The sequence below is a fragment of the Nomascus leucogenys genome, chromosome 5, assembly GCF_006542625.1.
Source record: "Nomascus leucogenys isolate Asia chromosome 5, Asia_NLE_v1, whole genome shotgun sequence".
NCBI classification, from domain to species: domain Eukaryota; kingdom Metazoa; phylum Chordata; class Mammalia; order Primates; family Hylobatidae; genus Nomascus; species Nomascus leucogenys.
In genome coordinates, this window is record NC_044385.1 from 33,183,739 (window position 1) to 33,202,455 (window position 18,717).

General features: G+C 37.9%; 1 long non-coding RNA gene across 1 annotated transcript in view; it reads left to right on the plus strand.

The window, feature by feature from the left end:
* The window catches only part of LOC105739749, a 180,986-nt gene that overhangs the window by 14,309 nt on the left and 147,960 nt on the right, over positions 1 to 18,717 (plus strand). Inside the window, exon 2 of the long non-coding RNA XR_001115706.2 lies at positions 6,802 to 7,015. This is a non-coding gene — a long non-coding RNA (uncharacterized LOC105739749). The remainder of the gene's footprint in view (positions 1 to 6,801; positions 7,016 to 18,717) is intronic.

The following is an 18,717-nucleotide window of genomic DNA, read 5'->3' on the forward strand; positions in this document are numbered from 1 at the left end:
TTGTGCTTGTCAGAGAGATTCATGAATTAAGAACTTTGGTCACGTCACTGCTTAAAACTCTCCATATTGCTCTTGGAATAAGTCTACAATTTTGAACATGTCCTACAAGATTTTGGATAATCTGGCTCTTGTCCGTGGCTTCTGCCTCATCTCTTGACTCCCCCTTTCCTCAGCATGATTCCACATCACTGGTCTTTTCCCCTTTATTTCAACCCCAGGAATACCATTATACACGCTGGTGCCTCTCCTTGAAAGGCCTCCTAACCCCCTCTCCAGACAAGCTCTTCCTCATTATTCAGGGTCCAACTTAAAAGCCATTTGTTCAGGAAAGACCTCCCTCATTTCCTAGGTTAGAAACCCTAATTATACATGCTCATAACTCTAGTTTTATTTTATTCGGCTTTTCCTAACGGAAATGGATAGTCTCTTTGGACATAGGCCTTATTTATTCAACAGCATTCTTTGAGCTCTTAATGTGGTCTAAATGTTGGGTACACCACACAGGAAGACAGTCAAAGTCTCTGCTTCATGGAGCTAGTATTTTAGTAAGTGATGCAATGAAAAAAAAACAAATACAGATATGATATGATGTTAGGTAGTCAAATACTTTGGAGAAAAGCCAAGCTGGGTAAGGGCACAGAGAGGACTGAAGATGAGTTGAGGATGTTAAGAGAGAAGGTTGTTCTGTGTAGAATTCCCATTACCTAGCACGGTGCCCTGTATCTAGAAAGTGCCTGACAAATATTTGCTGAGTGAGAATCACATTGGTACCAGTAGACCTTAAGGAGTAAAAGAGCTGTGAATAGGGCTAACTGGGTTATATAATTGGGCTTCTTTCTCCCCAAGTTCCTTAATTACATCTGGGAAAATGTAGTCTGTGCATTAATTCTGTATCTAATATGAATTATCCACCTCGATTCTCTGCTAAAGTTGATTGCATTCACACCTGTCCAGTGGTAATATTGCATATTTTCTTAATTGCCATGGGCAAAATCACAACTGGTTGGTGAATGAAATATTTATGCTTTGAAGAATTGGTGTTCTAATTCCTTTCTATTTATACTGATGATCAATTATTTCTCAGTGAGGAGGAGGCGAATTTTTTCTGTGATCTATGTGCTTCTAAATGACTAATGAAGTCAATCTGGACCTGGCAGATTTTGCCACCACTTGGACAGACGTAGCAGTCGTGGACGTCGTGTTACTTCTCAGCTTGCTGGTTCCCTGTTCCCTTTGCAATGATCTCATTATTGGCATTTTGTTTTCAAAGTGTTATCGTTCCCGTTTTGCATTATGCTCTGTGTGCTCTGTGTGGAGTGGTCTTTTTTTTTTTTTTTTTTTTTTTTTTTTAGATGGAGTCTTGTCTTCCTCTGTCACCCAGGCTGGAGTGCAGTGGCATGGTCTCGGCTTACTGCAACCTCCGTCTCCCGGGTTCAAGTGATTCTCCTGCCTCAGCCTCCAGAGTAGCTTAAGGCACTGCCTGCCACTGTTCTTTCAACCTAGTTTATTTTCTTTAAGAATATTCTGAAGATTAAGTGACCTTGATTAGCAAATTTATTTTTTTTTTAATTTTGGTGAAATTGGGAGAAGGGGACTTATGCTTTCATAAACATCTTCTTTAGTTGAATAAAAAACTGGACTTGGGGCCAACTGGAATGGAGATCAAGCCAAACGGTGTTCATTTTCTAGACTTTGTTAAAAAACTGAACAGCATGAGGGAAACAAGGGACAAGAATGGTTCCTATCCTCTTCTCCGGACCCTAGCACCCCTCTGTGTGCTGTTATCTGGTCCTGCTTCTTCAATGAGATAGTCTCTTTCCCTAGCCCAGAGACCTTTTCTGGTTCGGCACTTCTATAGCTATCAGTCCATTGCTCTGTTGTATCACTCTTTGGACAAAAAAATGCCAATCACGTCCATATTCTTAAGTTAATTTTCATTCTTATCCACGCTATTTGGGGCTGTCCCACCTCTCTTTCTGTGAATCTCTTTATCTCTGTGACCAGATCCCAAATTCAACTCCCCAACAGAAAATCACATATTTTGTATCTGCCATTAACCAGTTGCCTTAGCCACCCCATGCCGTTGTAATGAGGTCTTCACGTTGCTGCTCATGGGACTGGTTAAGAAAAATACTGAAAGAACTGGAATCTATCTCCATCACCACGTTGTTTCTTTTAATGTTAGCAGTTTGTAAATATATATATGACTTATCAGCTGCTCCTCCTTTCCTCAAAGTATAAGCCCTATAAAATTTGGGAAATGTGTGTGTTTTGTTGACCAAAATATGTTTGATGCTGGCCAGAGTAAACATGCTGAATGAATCTCTATGGAATATAGGAGTGAATGTAGGGGAAGAGGAACTTATTTCACCCTAAAGAAGTGAAATGAAAGCAAACTTTGGTGGGTTTTGTCTAACTGTGGGCAAATTGGTATGGACTGAGAAATTCAATTAACTGTATCCATCAATTTTTGTCTTTGGAGAGGAGTCATGAGACTAAGACCCAGAATTCTTGGTCCCACCCCTTTTGCAGCATTAAAAAAAAAAAGCCCAAACTTGGCATATTATACCAAACAGATTTTTTTCTTTGTCTCAAAAAGGCTCAGCTGAACACTAGATTCTTCACCCAGTGCAACAATCAAAAACCCAGAAAACCTCAGCTGCCTCGGATGATGTCACAAAACCTTTAAGAATGCTCACTGCTGAGTTGGGCACAGGTCCAGCAAACACAATTCTTTCTGCCAGTTATTCAGGGTCTTTGACAGATTAGGTGGTCTTTTTTATTCTTCTTCATCTTCTTTTTTTTCCATCCTCTTAAAAGGCAGTTCAGTTTACCTCTAAGCAAGACATTAGCTCTGGCTACCCCAAATAACATTTTAATTGAAGTCTCAGTCCAAACAAATGCCCGGCCTCTTTATTAACCCCAACAGTGTAATTTTTCAACCTAAGGCTGATTCAGGGGGAAACTGTCTCACTTAAACTGCCATGCAATGGAACATGGCAGTTTTCCTCAATCAGTCTCTTTTCTGACCTTAATTTGAACCTTAATCTCTTTTAACCATGTTCTCTTTATTAGCTGCTCATAGCCGTGCCACAATACTAATTTTCCTGTTTTTAGACTATCAGTTTACAAAGGTATTTCACTCCTCCTTCTACCGCCAAATGTAATCATTAAGGTTTCATGAACCCTTTTGGGAGAGAAAAGTTAATACTTATTCTTGGTTGTTTTTTGTTGTTGTTGTTGTTATTTTGGTTTAGTAATTTAAATAGCTGCTTTGCAAAATGTTCTGTAGAATTTTAGATGGTTTATTCCTGAGGTATATAAGATTTATGTACCAAAACCCCTATATATTTAATTGTCATAAAAACCTAAAGAATCATTTAAGATTATTACAAAGGATTTTTTTTGTCAATAGGCAAACCCACACATATAAAATAAAGTAGAAAACTAAGGGCATTATCTGAATAATTCAGGCAAAAATAATATATTTTCATTAGAAACCTCCTCTTTTAGCAGAGACCTGAATTATCCAAATAATTGCCTCAATTCCTTTTCTTAATTTTTATACTTAAATATAAACGGAATAAACACAGGAAAAAATAATTTTTTTCTTAATTATATCTTCCCATTTTTTGACATTGGCCAAATGATCCAAAGTGAAAAGAAAAAAAAGCACCCTTTTCAATAACAATGAAAAAAAGTGTTTCTTTATTTGGAGTCTACCTTAATACAGCAAAACTGTGTAAGTAGAAAAACAGCGCTTATGATCATGTGCTCAATTAAATTTATAATAGGTTTTTGTACTTTTTGGCATTAGCATGAAAGCATATTGGTTATTATTCTTTATAATCTAATTGGGGGCTTTGTATCTAGCTACCCCTCCATTCTCTGCTTAATACAATAGTTTGTTGATTGCAAAAATTACATTTTTATGACTTTAAAGTCCTAGAACTAGGATTGTCACTGAAAGTTGGAGATTCAGCTCGGTGTTTGGGGCAGGGACCATGTGCCCCCTCTGTGTGAGGAGGTAGGCAGCTGGGAACAATTGTCTGTTCCCTGCGGTGTTCAGTGGCATTAGCAGCATGTTGGCACGGTAAACTTTGCCTTCCTTTCACTGGCTCAAACAATTAGTGGGATTGAATTAGAGTTCTCCTGGATCATAGTTTATTATATGTTATTAAATTCCATTATTCAAGAAGTTGCTGCTATGATGATAAAAACTTCTCAGCATTTCCCACAAAACCTCCATCTTCTTTCCCATGTATTTTCTTTTCAGTTTATCATTTGCTTCTCTGATAGACAAGGTGTCTTTTTATTTCCTGTTGGTACTTATTTAAAGAGCTAAGAGCTAATTTGAAAATACATCTTTGAAAGGACAACAAAAATGAGATGTGAAAAAAATGGATGAAGATTCTTAATTAGTCCATTATTTGACACGCACGATTTAACATGGTATGCTTAGCATTGTGCATTCCCCAAAAGAACAAGGCTCTTTTTTTATCCCAAACTTTAACTCCCTCTCATTCATTATATCCCTTCTTGTCACTTTCCATTAGCTGATCATGACATCCTTTGCTGGAAGGGCGAGCAAGCAGATTACTTCCAAACTGGTGTAAGTGACACCCAAAAGACTGGCCTAAAGGAGCTTCTGTGATAGCAGCAAGCTCCTCGGGCCCTGGAGTTGGAGAATGTCACTTCAATAATATATTGGAGTCCATTGTCACATCAGTTCTGCAGCAACTTGGCAACCTTCCAGGAGTGGCAGGAATGGGTCTTCTGCTGCAACTCATGGGGGATAGTATCTAATGTTATTACTGTTGCTGACAATAATAATAACAACAAGAACAATTTATAGTGCCAATCCAGTCCTCCAAGCATCTTGCATTTTACAGATGAGGAAACTGAGGACCAAAGAGGTTAAATAAATTGTCCACGGTCACACAGCTGATAAGCGGCAGAGCTAAGGTTTTAAGTGAGGTCTGGTGGATTCCAAGCTCATATCTGTTTCTATTAGAGCAGCATACTGACTTCTGGAAGACTTCAGTACATCTCCCTAAATCTGAAAGGGAAAGAAATTGATCAAAAGACCAGTCATTTTGATGCAAGTGCCACCAGGCACTTCTAAATGTTGTAGCGGAGGATGATGGAATGAGCCAGTCACGGTCAAATACATATAGATAGATTGTGCTGACTAAGAAAAGAAATGGAGAATCTGATGCTCTGATCAGATCAGCCCTGGAGAAATGAACCATTCCTCATCCTGGCCCCCCACAATCCCTCCCCTACTCCCAATGATCTGACCTGGGGAACACATCCTTGGCCTTGGAATGGGATTGACATGGAAAAAGACAGCGGCAGACTCTGATCTGAACAGCACCAGGACCAATCCTAGGTACTATTCAGATCCTGACACAAACCTCTGGCCTTATATGGTTTTCTGCTCCTAAGAAAACCAAGTTTTCTTCATTCATCAAGTTTCAGGTTCTTTTTTCCATTAAGCAAGTTTTAGTTTCTTATCCCAGTAACCTTTGAAAAGTTCTGATTATAAAATAGAGAATATGGAAATACAGAGTAATACATTGGTTAAAATAAAAGTCACCTGTTATTCTATCACCAGGAGAAAACAGCCTATGGTGTATATCTTTCTAGTCTGGGCTGTACATACATACGCTGGGCAGTAATATGTGGTGGTTACAGGGATAGACTCTGAAATCAGACTATCTGTATTTAAATCTAAACACCTCCTCTAGCAGTGTGACCTAACCTCTCTGGCCTCCAGTTTTCTCATATGCACAGTACTTTCCTCTTATAATTGTTGTGACACTCAATGATCTAATGGATGTGAAGTAGCTAGCCATGGGAATCCCTTATTGCACGTTAGCTACTGTTTCTTATGTTTTGGTCCAGTGTTCTTGTCTTGTTCTGTTTCTGACTGTGCCCCAGCCTCCTTGATTTGAAGACCATGGATAACTTCATCCTCAGTGGTGATTCTGTTCCTTCTCAGTGCATTTGGTTTGATCAGCCTTCCCCTGACACTGCATCAGTGACTTTTCAGGTCTCAATTCCTACCCATTTAAACATAACTCTTAACGAAGCATTGACAGCATCTTAACTTATTTTTGTTCCTGTTTGCTGGACATATTTCTGCCTGGATGCCCTGCTTACCCAGCCTGGCACTAAGGCAAAACCTAAGCAGCCCTTCTTGTTCTCATCTGTCTTGAACTCCTTGAGGTTAGTGCAGATGGAGGCAAGATCAGGAGTTTGTGATCACAGAGACACCAGCAGCATCAACTCACAATCTTGGGCCTCTGGAATGTCAGTGACAAACTAGGTTCCAAGTATATATAGGGCAACACAAAGGCAAGTTTATTTGTTTAAACCATTTTGAACGTGAAAAAGAAGGTAATTATGAAGGACATTTCTTTATTATCTTCTTTAAAAATCCTCTGTTGGTAAGCTCATCTCTCAGAGACCTTTTCACCACTTAGTAAAAAACTCTATCTATCTATCTATCTATCTATCTACTTACCTATCTAATTTTTTTAAATGGGGAACTATGTGTGATGGGTGAGTGGATGTCAACAACAGGAATTGGAGGGGTGGGGAGGGTGAATTACATTTAATGAAGCTGGAAGTTCACATGGACCTTTCAGACTTAAAAAAAAAATGTTGATTTTACATGCCAAAGTCTTGAAAGGGGCTTGACGGCTCATGGCTTTAGTGTGTTTTTCCAGATGGCAGATGCCATTTTGTGTTTTGCATAAACTGACTAAATTTGCTTGCTCTTTGTAGTTATTTCAGAGAGAACCATTCTCTGCTTTCAATAGGACAGAAGAGCTCCTTGGCACTGGATGCCTCCGGGTCTGGTTGAGAGAGGAATGGTTAGGAGACTGTTCTGAGGATACGCAGACATCATCCAAAGCTTCCTACATTCAGATGAGGACAGAGGTTGGGCCAGAGCTTTGTATGCTTGTTACCTAAGGATGGTTCTGACCATGTAAGCAGATCACAGAAGGTAAGCCATGCTGAAGAACTTACAATAGTTATATTTCCAGTTTGTCCATTTTTATCTCCATGGGTGGCAAATAGGCTCATGATGCTCTTATTTCAATTACTTTACATCCTGCAAATGGCTAGTTGTGTGATCCTGTAACTTAATTTCTCTGTGCCTCAGTTTTATCTGAAAGAAAAAAAAAGATAATAGCACTTACCTCTTAGGGTCATTGTGAGGATTCCATGAGTTAGTCCAGCCAAAGGCTTTAGAATAGTGCCTGGCATATACTAAGTGCTCAAGAAATGTTGGTAATTATTATTGCTATGATTCATTTCCATAAGAATTTGCAATTTTTTTTTCTTTTCTGCTGATTGACTTTGTCCAACTCCCATCATCTTTGGGTCGTTTTTATGGAAATAGACTGGTAATAAGAGTGGTTAAGTTACAGGCTTTCTAGTCAAATAGAGTCAAGTTGAAGTTCTTAAAGCAATATTTAAGAGCTGTATCTTCTTGACTTACTTTCTCCAAGCCTCAGTTTCTTAATCTATAAAATAAGAAGGATTATAAATCATTCTACTATAAAAACACATGCACACGTAGGTTTCTTGCAGCACTGTTCACAATAACAAAGACTTGGAACCAATCCAAATGCCCATCAATGAAAACCTGGATAAAGAAAATGTGGTACATACACAGCATGGAATACTATGCAGCCGTAAAAAAAGGATGACTTCAAGTCCTTTGCAGGGACATGGATGAAGCTGGAAAATATCATTCTCAGCAAACTAACACAAGAACAGAAAACGAAACACCCCATGTTTTCACTCATAAATGGGAGTTGAACAAAGAGAACACATGGACACAGGGAGGGGAACATCACACACTGGGGCCTGTCAGGGCGTGGACGTCTAGGAGAGGGAGAGCATTAGGACAAATACCTAATGTAGATGACAGGTTGATGGGTGCAGCAAACCACCTGGCGCGTGTATACCTATGTAACAAACCTGCATGTTCTGCACATGTATCCCAGAACTTAAAGTATAATAAAAAAATTTTTAAAAAGGATGATAATAATAGTTGCCTCTTAACACTTTAGGAGGATTAAATGGGACGATACTTGCACAATGTCTGGCAAGCATATAAAGATTATAAAGAATATTATGTATTGGTATTATTTTTGCTGCCCCGAATATACAAAACAGTGCTCTTATACTCAAAAGTGCTTCTAGAAGCTTCTCAAGTTTCCAGGGCTCTAGTGTCATGTCAATATTCCACCAGAAAAGAGGAAAAAATCCACAGAAATAGAAAGATGCTGGATGCTGTGACTTTACTAGGACCCTTTGCCAAATAATGAAATGGAATCGAGAGGGTTGAGTCTTGCTCAGCATAGATTTTAATTCAAGTTAGAAAACTCAAATTTATTTTTTAAAATTGAAATTGTATCTTTTTAAGATGCACAGTGTGAGGTTTTGATATACATATACATAGTGAGTTGATTTAAAAATCAAGATAATTAATATATGCATGCCTTCACGTAGTTACCTTTTTTGTGTGTGGTGAGAACACTTAAGATCTACTCTCTTAGGAAATTTCAAGTATACAATACAGTATTATAAACTACAGTCCCAGTGTTATACATTAAGTCTGTAGAACTTATTTATCCTGCATAACTGAAACTTTGTATCTTTTGACCAACATCTCTCCATTTCCCTTACCCCTTTGTCCCTGAGAACTGCTACTCTACTCTCTGCCTCTATGAATTCAACTCTTTTAGATTCCCCATATAAGTGAGATCATTTAATATTGCTATTTCTGTGCTTGGCTTATTTCATTTAACATAATGTCCTCCAAGTTAATCTATGTTGTCATAAATGACAGGATTTCCTTCCTCTTAAAGGCTAAATAGTATTCCAATATACACATACATATATATGCACATACGTATACATACATATGCATATATACACATATGTATATATATGCATATATGTGTATGTATATATATATGTGTAAATATCACACAATTTATTTATCTGTCAATAGGCAATTAGTTTTTTTCTATATCCTGGTCATTGTGAATAATGCTGTAATGAACATGGGAGTGTAGATATCTCTTTGAGATGCTGATTTTATTTTCTTGGATATATACTAGTAGAGGAATTGCTGGATTATATTGAAGGTCTATTTTTAATTTTTTGAAGAACCTCCATTTTGGAAAACTCAAATTTCTGAGCAGACTGATCCTGGACTCAACGTGGGGAATTGTTTGAAAGGGTAGGAACTAAAGCCTTATTCTTCTGTCCTAAACCAAAAAGTAAAGTGTAGAGCAAGGTAGCTTGTAGGGAAGAAATAGTTACTTGTGCTGGTTGCTTCTTATGGGGGATGTGGCATTTGCATATGATAAAATACTCAAATCTTACATTTAAAAAAATGTATATTTCTTTCCCCAAACTAAAAATGGATAGGAGTTACAAGTGTAAATGAAAGAAAACTGTCCAAATACTATAATTGTGTTATTAAAGAGTTGAAAATGATTTCAATCACATTTGCCATTCTCACCCAGCAGTAATGAGTGGTCCCTATTAATAACTGAATAAAGAAAAAATAACTCAACACTGGAAACTTTTACCCCAAAGCCAGCATGAAACCTGAAAAACTGAAGAACTTGGATCATGGAAGCATAAAAAACATCAACAGTCTTGCAAATATCTTATTTGCCATATAGATTTGTTTTGACGTCTCCCTTCCAATGCCTATCGCTCCTAACAGTCAGAATCAGATGCTATTTGAGTTGCAGGAAAAAGTGCTAAAGTAACTTCCTCCCACAAGACGACAGCCCCATCTTTTTCTCTCAACCTCATGCTTAGAAATTACTCAAGAGTAGAGAGTAGGACGCTATGGTTAATTATTATTAGCAGTAAAATAAAAGAGAAAAGCAAGATCAAATAAATGATGAAAGGGAGAGTGCATGTCAAAAGAAAAAGGAAGAGAAGTTGGAAAGAATGGGAGGAAGCTGTATTATTAAAGTGGGGAAAATAAACTACATGGCAGCAAAAAAGAAACAGAAAACTTCAGAGTCCAATGCAGAAACGGCTAGCTGACCATGAAGATTTATCCTCCTCTCCTTCCACAGTGTAGAGTTCCTTCTAGGAAGCAATTGCTCAGCCAGAGAGACAATCTCTCTCTCTCTCTCTCAGTCTCTCTCTCTCTCTCTTTCTCTCTCCTTTCCCTCTTTCTCTCTCCTTTCCCTCTCTTCATCTTCTGGCTGGATAATGCCAGGATAACCCTGATGCCAGAAGATGTAGAACCATAACATGAAAGAAATCGGGATCCCTGAATCCCTCTTCAGAGGAATATCCACGTTAGACTTTTTGTGAGTGAGAAATAAACCTTTAGATATTAAGTCATTGAGCTTTTGGGGATTGTTTGTTATGGCAGTGAGCATTACTTACCCTGACTAATACTGTAGTTGATATCAAAAGGGAGCTCTAGAAGTAGATGCTTGTTCTTTTTATCTTTGCTCAAAAACCAGTTAATTATTTCCTGATAGCCTCTTATTGTTTTACTGTGTTCCCAAAAGCAGCCAATAGCAACCAACACATGTTATTTTTCACCTACAAGCTCAAGAGTCATGTGGTCTTTCAGGTTACCAAAGGCAACAATGTTGCCAAGTGTTTTTCCACTCCATGATATGAATCTCCAGCCATCCAGTCTATTATATCTGTTTCTAGAAACACTACTTGACTATGAAGTCTATGCCACATATTTTAGAATTTTGTTACAGGCAGGACACAGTATTTAGTATCAAATATAACCATCAGATTTAATTAAAAAATAGAAGTCTGATAAGATGCAATGTGTTCATCATACCATTTCCTCCCTCTGGGCACAGAGGAAGACCATAGTCTCACCCTTCCTTACAATTTAATTGGGGCCTTGAGACCAGTTTTTTTTTTTTTTTTTTTTTGTAATGGAATGTGAAAAGTACTGTGTCACCTTTATTCTAGCAGTGAAGAGGGCTTATGTGCTTTCTCTAGGTACTGTCTTCCTCTTCCACAGAAATCTTAGGTCCAAGATGGAAGCCAATCAGTCTATGTCCTGAACAAAGAATAACCTTATCTTGTTATACTATTCGGGGTTGGGGTGGGGCAGGGGGGAGGGCGGTGGGTATTTATTACTGAAATACATCTATCCCATTCTGACAAATATTCTCTAAGTATTTTAGTTCATTAGGAAGGAATACAATGTATGGAATTAGAGGTTTTATGGAATCATTGGGAGGGCTGGGAGTGAAGGTCAACTTCCAGGAAATATGAAGTGTTGGAATCCCTGGGAATCCGAGTTGCCACCAATGGTCTTAGCTGCCTACAGCACTGAAGTGGATGATTCTCAGACGGATGCTCAGAAGCTGACACATAGCCCCATATCTGCTATCTGCCATTGTGTAACAAACCCGCCTGTAGCTACTGAAAAATGTATTTTTCTCTTCCACTTTCTAGTGATTGCAAGAGCACCTCTCAATGGAAGATTATATCAAGAACTCCATGGGCAAGAGAGCTTAGGAAATGTAGTTTCCAGGCTTTCAGTCCTTGTGATATGGGAGGAGCTTAGGGTCAGAGATGGTACTTACTGAGTCTCAACAAAACTGCATGGCACACACGGTCCTTATCCTTCTTATGGGAAATGCAGGTGTCATACCTCCATAACCCATCATTCTGGAAAGCTCCTTGAGGACAGATCTTATAATTCTCCATCCCCAGTGCCAGACAATACCAGACAATAAATCATTTTGAATTGATTTGAATAAAATGATAATAGATTCAATAGGAAATAAGATTTTCCCATGTGTTGAAGCTAGATTTTAAGAACTTTGTCCATTGATTCTGATAATTCTCCTTAATGACTGCCCTAGATTCTGCCCCAGCTTAAGCCATTTTGCTCCCTAGCCTGCTCAGAGTGACCATGAAGGGCTGCTTGCCCAACAGGTGACCTTGAGCTTACTCTGGATCCTGGATCCTGTTTGTACAGACAAATAAAAAAAAAGATTTGATGATGGTTGGTTTATTGGATCCATGGAGACCTTCAATCATGTCTTTTTTGTTTTAAACTGCATCATGAAGTTGATTGTGTAGAGTTAGTCAAAGCGCTTCTATATTTTATTCCATGTGCCTTCTGCCAATGCCTACAAACCTACTTGTGGCTACTGAGAAATGTCTTTTCCTCTTCCATCTTCCAGTGATTGCAAGAGCACCTCTTTTGAACACAACCTTTGGGCTCTGACAAAATTGGAATCTCTTTGGGGATGGGGAGTTTGTGAATTCATGTTGGGGCAAGGTGGGGAGTATTCTGTAATCGAGAAGGAAGTAGGGTGGGTTTGTGCACTAAGAAGGACTTATTCTACCATAAGAAATGGATACTCAGAAAAGAGAGGACCAGACCCTGATGTGGTTTCATCTGAAAAGGCACAAAGTTAAAACTCCAAGGAAGATTAAATACATCCTCTTGATGTTTATTTTCCTCACCAAAAAAAAAAAAAGAAAAAGAAACAAGAAAGAAAAACAATTGTGCCTGTGGTAAGAATGATGGTAGAGTGACTCAGACTTATTTGCAACCATCAAAAGAATGAAAGATGTGGATCATGTCATTAATTGATCTTCTTATCATTATGAAATGGTGACCATATCCAGCTAAAGAGCTCTGTGCGCATAATGGCACAATTATGGGGGATGTGATGAGGTAAGAGCTGCTAATGTCCAACATTTAGCCTCTTGTTTCCATTCCCACCCACCCTGATCTCTGGCTATATTTAGTTGCTTTACACAGTGTTACCTAGCCCAAAGTCTATTCTACAAAATTAAAGGAAGAGAGAGAAGAATGAGAGTCTTCATAGAAAGATCAGGCTCCCCAAAGTCCACTTTCCCTGGTTCCCCATGTTCCTTCTTGGTTAATGTGTTTTCTTCTTCTTTGTACCTAGGATCATGGCTGAAATGCAATCGTGAGTTTACTTTGTGGAAAGGGAAGTAGGGCACTGAGCAATCATCTAATGAATACGGTCAAGATGGTTAGTGAATTTGGAAAATTCCACTCTCAAAAAAATTACTTTCTCTATTCTGTAGCAGATTTCCTCTTGGCCTTAATTACCCACAGAGTTGTCCAATTTTCTGATAGTCTTTACTGTTGTTGACATCACCTAAATAATTTATTTAATGGATTTCACTGGGTTCATTTGGGAACCCTTTATTCTAAGTGGCTTTCTTTTATCAATCCATTTACTTATTCAGTAAACACTGAACACTGTTTCAGTTATCTATCACTGTGTAATAAGCTACCCTAAATCTAGTGACTTAATGAAACAATTTATTACTATCACTCATGGTTCTTGGGACTGATGGACTCCAGTGGGCAGTTCTTGTCTCTCATTTGGTTGTAGTCAGATTGTAGCTGAGACTGGAGCCATCTAAAGGTTTCTTCACTCATATGTCTGGCATTGGGCTAGTCAGGAATCTCTCTCTCTCTCTCTCTCCACATGGTTAGCAAAACTTTTTGGTCTCTTGGTGACAGACTTCCTCAAAGCAAGTATTCTAAGAAATCCAGGTGGAAGTTGCAAAAATTCTTAAACCTAGCCTTGCAAGTCATGCAGATCACTTCTTCCCTCTTGTGTATGACAAAGCAATCATGGGAGAACCCAGGATCCAGTAGTTGGACAAATAGATTCGGTCTCACAAGAGGGGAATAGTTTGTGTATTCAACTAGGGAAAGAATTGATGTGTTCATCTTAATGAGAAGCTGCCACAAGCACCCACTGTGTGGCAGACACTATGCTATGTGCTGGTACAACATGTTGACAAAACGGGCACACCCCCTTTGGTTTGTGGCGGTTAAAATCTAGTTTAATTAGCTTTGACTTGACAGTTTTCACAATCAACTGCTGCACAATACTTTTCAATGTTAAGTCTATTTAGTTATGAAATGTGCAAAACATCTATTCTGGTCATTTGTGGTTTGGTCATTTTGACTTTTTCAATAACCAAACTGAATGAAATTTGTGGGTATCTGATCCGTAACTTGATGATCACCTTGATGAGCTGATTCATTCATGAATTCTTTTTTTAATGCATTCTTTAAAACACCGTCTGAGCAAAACTGGGGTGTTCACCTCTTGCTTAACAAGCATGTTGAGTTCCTGATGTGCATGGGGGCTGAAACTGAATTCATTGACTCATAACAGAGAATATAAAAGGAATTGAAAAGTCAGATTTTGCCCTGGATAAGCTTCCATTCTTGTTAGCAGTTTGGGTGGTATGCAGGTGGAGCAGCTTGTGACAATGACAAAGAAAAAGGTGAACCCAGACAGTGCATGATAAACTAGACAGGTGGTATCAGTTTCCTTCCTGAGAATTATCTTTTAGAGAGAAGTAATTGATTATTTGCCTCCACTTTCTTCTCTCTTGTGCCATAAACAGAAAGTGATCTAGGTTTGTTAAGTAAAAGGAGATTTCAGGACAGGAATGTTGACAGAAGAATTGGTGGTGTTCAGCAAATCTCAGGTCTTATCGTTTCTGGCATAGTTTATGTCCATTCAGTGGTAGAACTATGAGGGGCTGGGGGGAGGAGGCTCATGATGACACAAGAGATACCTTGACATTTCAGAAACAAAGGTCAAAGCTTGAACAGGTCCAAGAGCATGCACAATTCTTGTGCACACATGTCAAGTTCCTGACATGAGGTTAGTATTACGTTGTGCCTTCTTATGCTGGTATCTTTATGTTGTCTTACATAGCATAAAAGGAAATTATGGGATATTTTAAGCAAAACAACAACAACAACAATATGAATGTTGCCTTACTTACCTGGATGTTTCAAGCAAAACTAAAATTTGGCTTGTTGTATCAATTTTCCTTTATCAATCCATTAACTTTAATTTCATAGCTCATACTTCATCCGTATGGGTCCTTTTCTCACATTAGTGAAACCTGTGTCCCCAGGGTGTGATTTGCTAAATTAAACTTCTTTCCATTCATCGTGCCAATTTATTTTTCTAAAATGTTTGCCCCCGTTTTTCCCTGGAAATTTATAATAATCAGATTTTAATTATATCCCACTCTTTTTTCTGCCAGCACATACTTGTTTGATATGTTTTATGCTGTATTATTTTGTTCCTGCTGATATATCACTTTATAATTATTCATAGGCACGCAATTTGCCCAACTAGATGGTAAACTGAATGGCAGGAGCTTCTCTATACATATAAATTTACATGTATGTGTGTACATATATATGTGTATGTGTAGTATATGTACCCATACATACATAAGAAACACTTCTCAACAGCTGATCAGCTCTTTCCACTCTCCACTTTCCTTTTGTTTTCATGAGTTAGAGTCAAGTAGACTATTTTGCAGTTACCTGGTGAATTGGATCAATGCATATGTCTGATGGATAATTCAGACTTTGAAAAAAAATTTTCAACTTCATATCCACTAAGATGAAAATAATCTAGAGTATTACTCATCTTTTCCCCTGGGAAAATTATTTTCATAAATTCATGAAAAATGTAAGTACTTGAGCTAAGCAAGTGCTTGTGATTGGTTATTTGGGACAAAAATGGTTTTTTAATTGCATTAATGAAAGTCTTTATCTAACTCATCAACTCAGAAAAATTTCCTACCCAACATGTTAACCTTACCTTTTCTAACCAATTTGCTGTTCTTAAAACCTTTTTGTTTACTAAGTTTGCTTAAAACATTTGTATTTACTAAGTTTGCTGCTGCCACTGTATACACAGGTATGTACATTGATGAGGAGCTTCCCAACTTGTCCAAGATCAGGGCCACCAGGAAACATTTTCAATCCTCCAAATATCTGAATGATTTTGGCATCCCTGACATCACATGAAAACAAAACAAAGCTTTCTTCTCATAATTAGACATATACTTAAAATTCAGATACTCCTGGAAGCCTCACTATAATGATGGGTCCTTATTCACAGAAGATGATAATGACTACTAGCAGATATTTTCTTGAAAATAGGTTTTTGATTAGGCCAAAGTGGTGATTGGATTTGGGAGAATGACAGCTCACTGCATCTCTTAAAGCAGGGGGCTCAGATTTAGGGTATCGATACCTCATGAAGATTCCAAAATGATCCATTGGTGTGCAGAAAGAAGATATTTAACCTTCTATTTATTTCAATGTTTTATTTCATCTTAAATTTAGATTTTTTTCGGTGCATGTGTTTTTGATGCATAGAATAGAGTAATACATATGTAATTTATAAATCAGAATACATAGGATGGACATGTTCAAAAATTTTTACCATATGTGATCTAAAAATTTAGAAACCACTGCTTTCCAAAGGTGAATTGAACATGAATAAGGGCCTCATGATGCTATGGGGAGGAACGGGAAATGGTTACAGAACAAGTGTTTGTAATCTCGGAATTCTGACTCTGGTTACTACTGGTTCCAGTTATTTGATCAATAGGGAGTTCACTAACTCTGAATCTGACGCCAGGACAGTCCCTTTTAAGATGTGAAGAAATTGCTCAATGTTAGGATGTTGACCGAAGAAAGTAGATTTCAATCATGCTTTTTTTTTTTTTTTTCCATTTTGTTTTCTCAAGGGTCCCATGGGAACAGAAAGTTTTGAGGGAGTTTACTGTTTGTGCAAGATGACTGGTTGGGTAAAGAAGTCCAAAGTTTTTTATCTGCAGAACAAATAAAGCCTGGGCAAAGGTAACTGAAATGGACGTCTCCCACCTTGTCCCTTTTGCATGTCTAAGGTGATGTTTGTGCCGATGGTTGCACAATGCAGAACCTAATCTATGACATCAAATGGAGAGGAGGTGCATTTTAGAGTCCTCATGATTAAAAAGAGTCAGTGACCTTTATTCTTCTTACTTTGACAGGCAATTATTTGATGACAATGCCTATATAAAAATCATTTAAAAATGAAAAATATATTTGTTGATGAATTATTGCCAAATACCCAGGTATTGTTTGTCAGACAGCCTCTGGGTGGCTGAGTTAGAGTTTTTCCTGTTTCTCCAAAGATAGACACACACAGCTCTAAGGAAGTATTAAAATAAATTTATAAATTCATGGTTACTCTGGACATTTGGTGTTGCTGGTTAATGACATCAAGGACAACTGGATTGTCCTTATGATTACTCCACAGCAATTACTAAAAAATATTCTGAATAAACAAACATTCTGAAAATGTGAATCACAGTGTGGGGCTCAACTTGTGTTTTAAAAGATAAATTTCTATGTATAAATATTGACAAGAGAGTGGGATATGACTGAATCATTGAGGTTAAGCATTTATTATGGGGAAAAAAATTAAAATGCTTTGGAGTTCAGTGATCCTTACTGACCAGATATTTACTTAACCATTCTTTTCATTTTGACTCTTTGTTATTGCTGTTTCTGTTGGAACTCAGGTTTATAAGGCCCGTTAAAGGGGCATTTTATATAAGATAGTCACAAAGTATGATAATGAATGAGCCAGCAGCCAATTATGGATAGAAGCTAAGTAAATTACAGAGCCGATTTCTCATTTTTAAATTAGTTGCTATAGAGTTTTACAAACCTTCCCCGAGACATTTATCATCCAATAATTTTTCCTCAAGGAAATATCTAGAAAAGGGCTTAGACATTAAGAACAAAGTGGTAAAAGTGAGACCCTCTGCCTGTTTTGGATATTTGAAAAAAAATCCTAATGGGACTGACATTGTGAGGTGGGAAATCCACAGGGAATTGTGTTTGTCTATGTGAATATGTATGGATATATGTATAATATAGAACAGGGATCCCCAACCCCTGGTCTGTGACCTGGTAGGATCTGGGCCACACAGCAGGTGGTGAGTGGCGGGCCAGCAAGTGAAGCTTCATCTGTATTTTCAGCCGTTCCCCATCACTCGCATTACCGACTGAGCTCTGCCTCCTGTCAGATCAGTGGTGGCATTAGATTCTCAGAGGTGCTCAAACCCTATCATGAACTGTGTATGTGAGGAATCTAAGTTGCATGCCCCTTATGAGAAGCTAATGATTGATGATCCATCACTGTCTCCCATCGTCTCCAAATGGGACCATCTAGTTGCAGGAAAACAAGCTCAGGGCTCCCACTGATTCTACATTATGGTGAGTTATATAATTATTTCATTGTATATTACAATGTAATAATAGTAAAGTGCACAATAATTCTAATGTGCTTGAATCATCCTGAAACCATCCCCCCACCCCGGTCCATGGAAAAATAGTCTTCCACGAAACCAGTCCCTGGTGCCAAAAAGGTTGGGGATTGCTGGTATAGATAACAACTAAAAGGAATGTCCAGATTATCTGAATAATTGCAACATTTACTGGTATAATTGTTTAAAATTTAAAAGAAAAAACTGAAATTTTCCAGTATGGAAAAGATAAATTCCAGTTTCTAAGCTTAAGCCTGCTATGACCTGTGGCTTGGAATTTCATGTGTGAACAGCTATTCAAGTAGAATAACTAATTATAGTAAAAACTTAGGTTAATTAGTTGGAAGCACTTCTACTATAGACTGTGAGCCACTGAACCAACCTGTAAATGGGGATGAACTCTTTCAAGGTCCAGGGCAGACTATGATCTTTCTGAGATTACAAATTTGTAGTTTTTCCTGAAAAAAAAAAAAAAAAAATCTTTGGAGTTTCCATCAAGCTCTAGGATTCTACCAGCCACATATCCAGGGT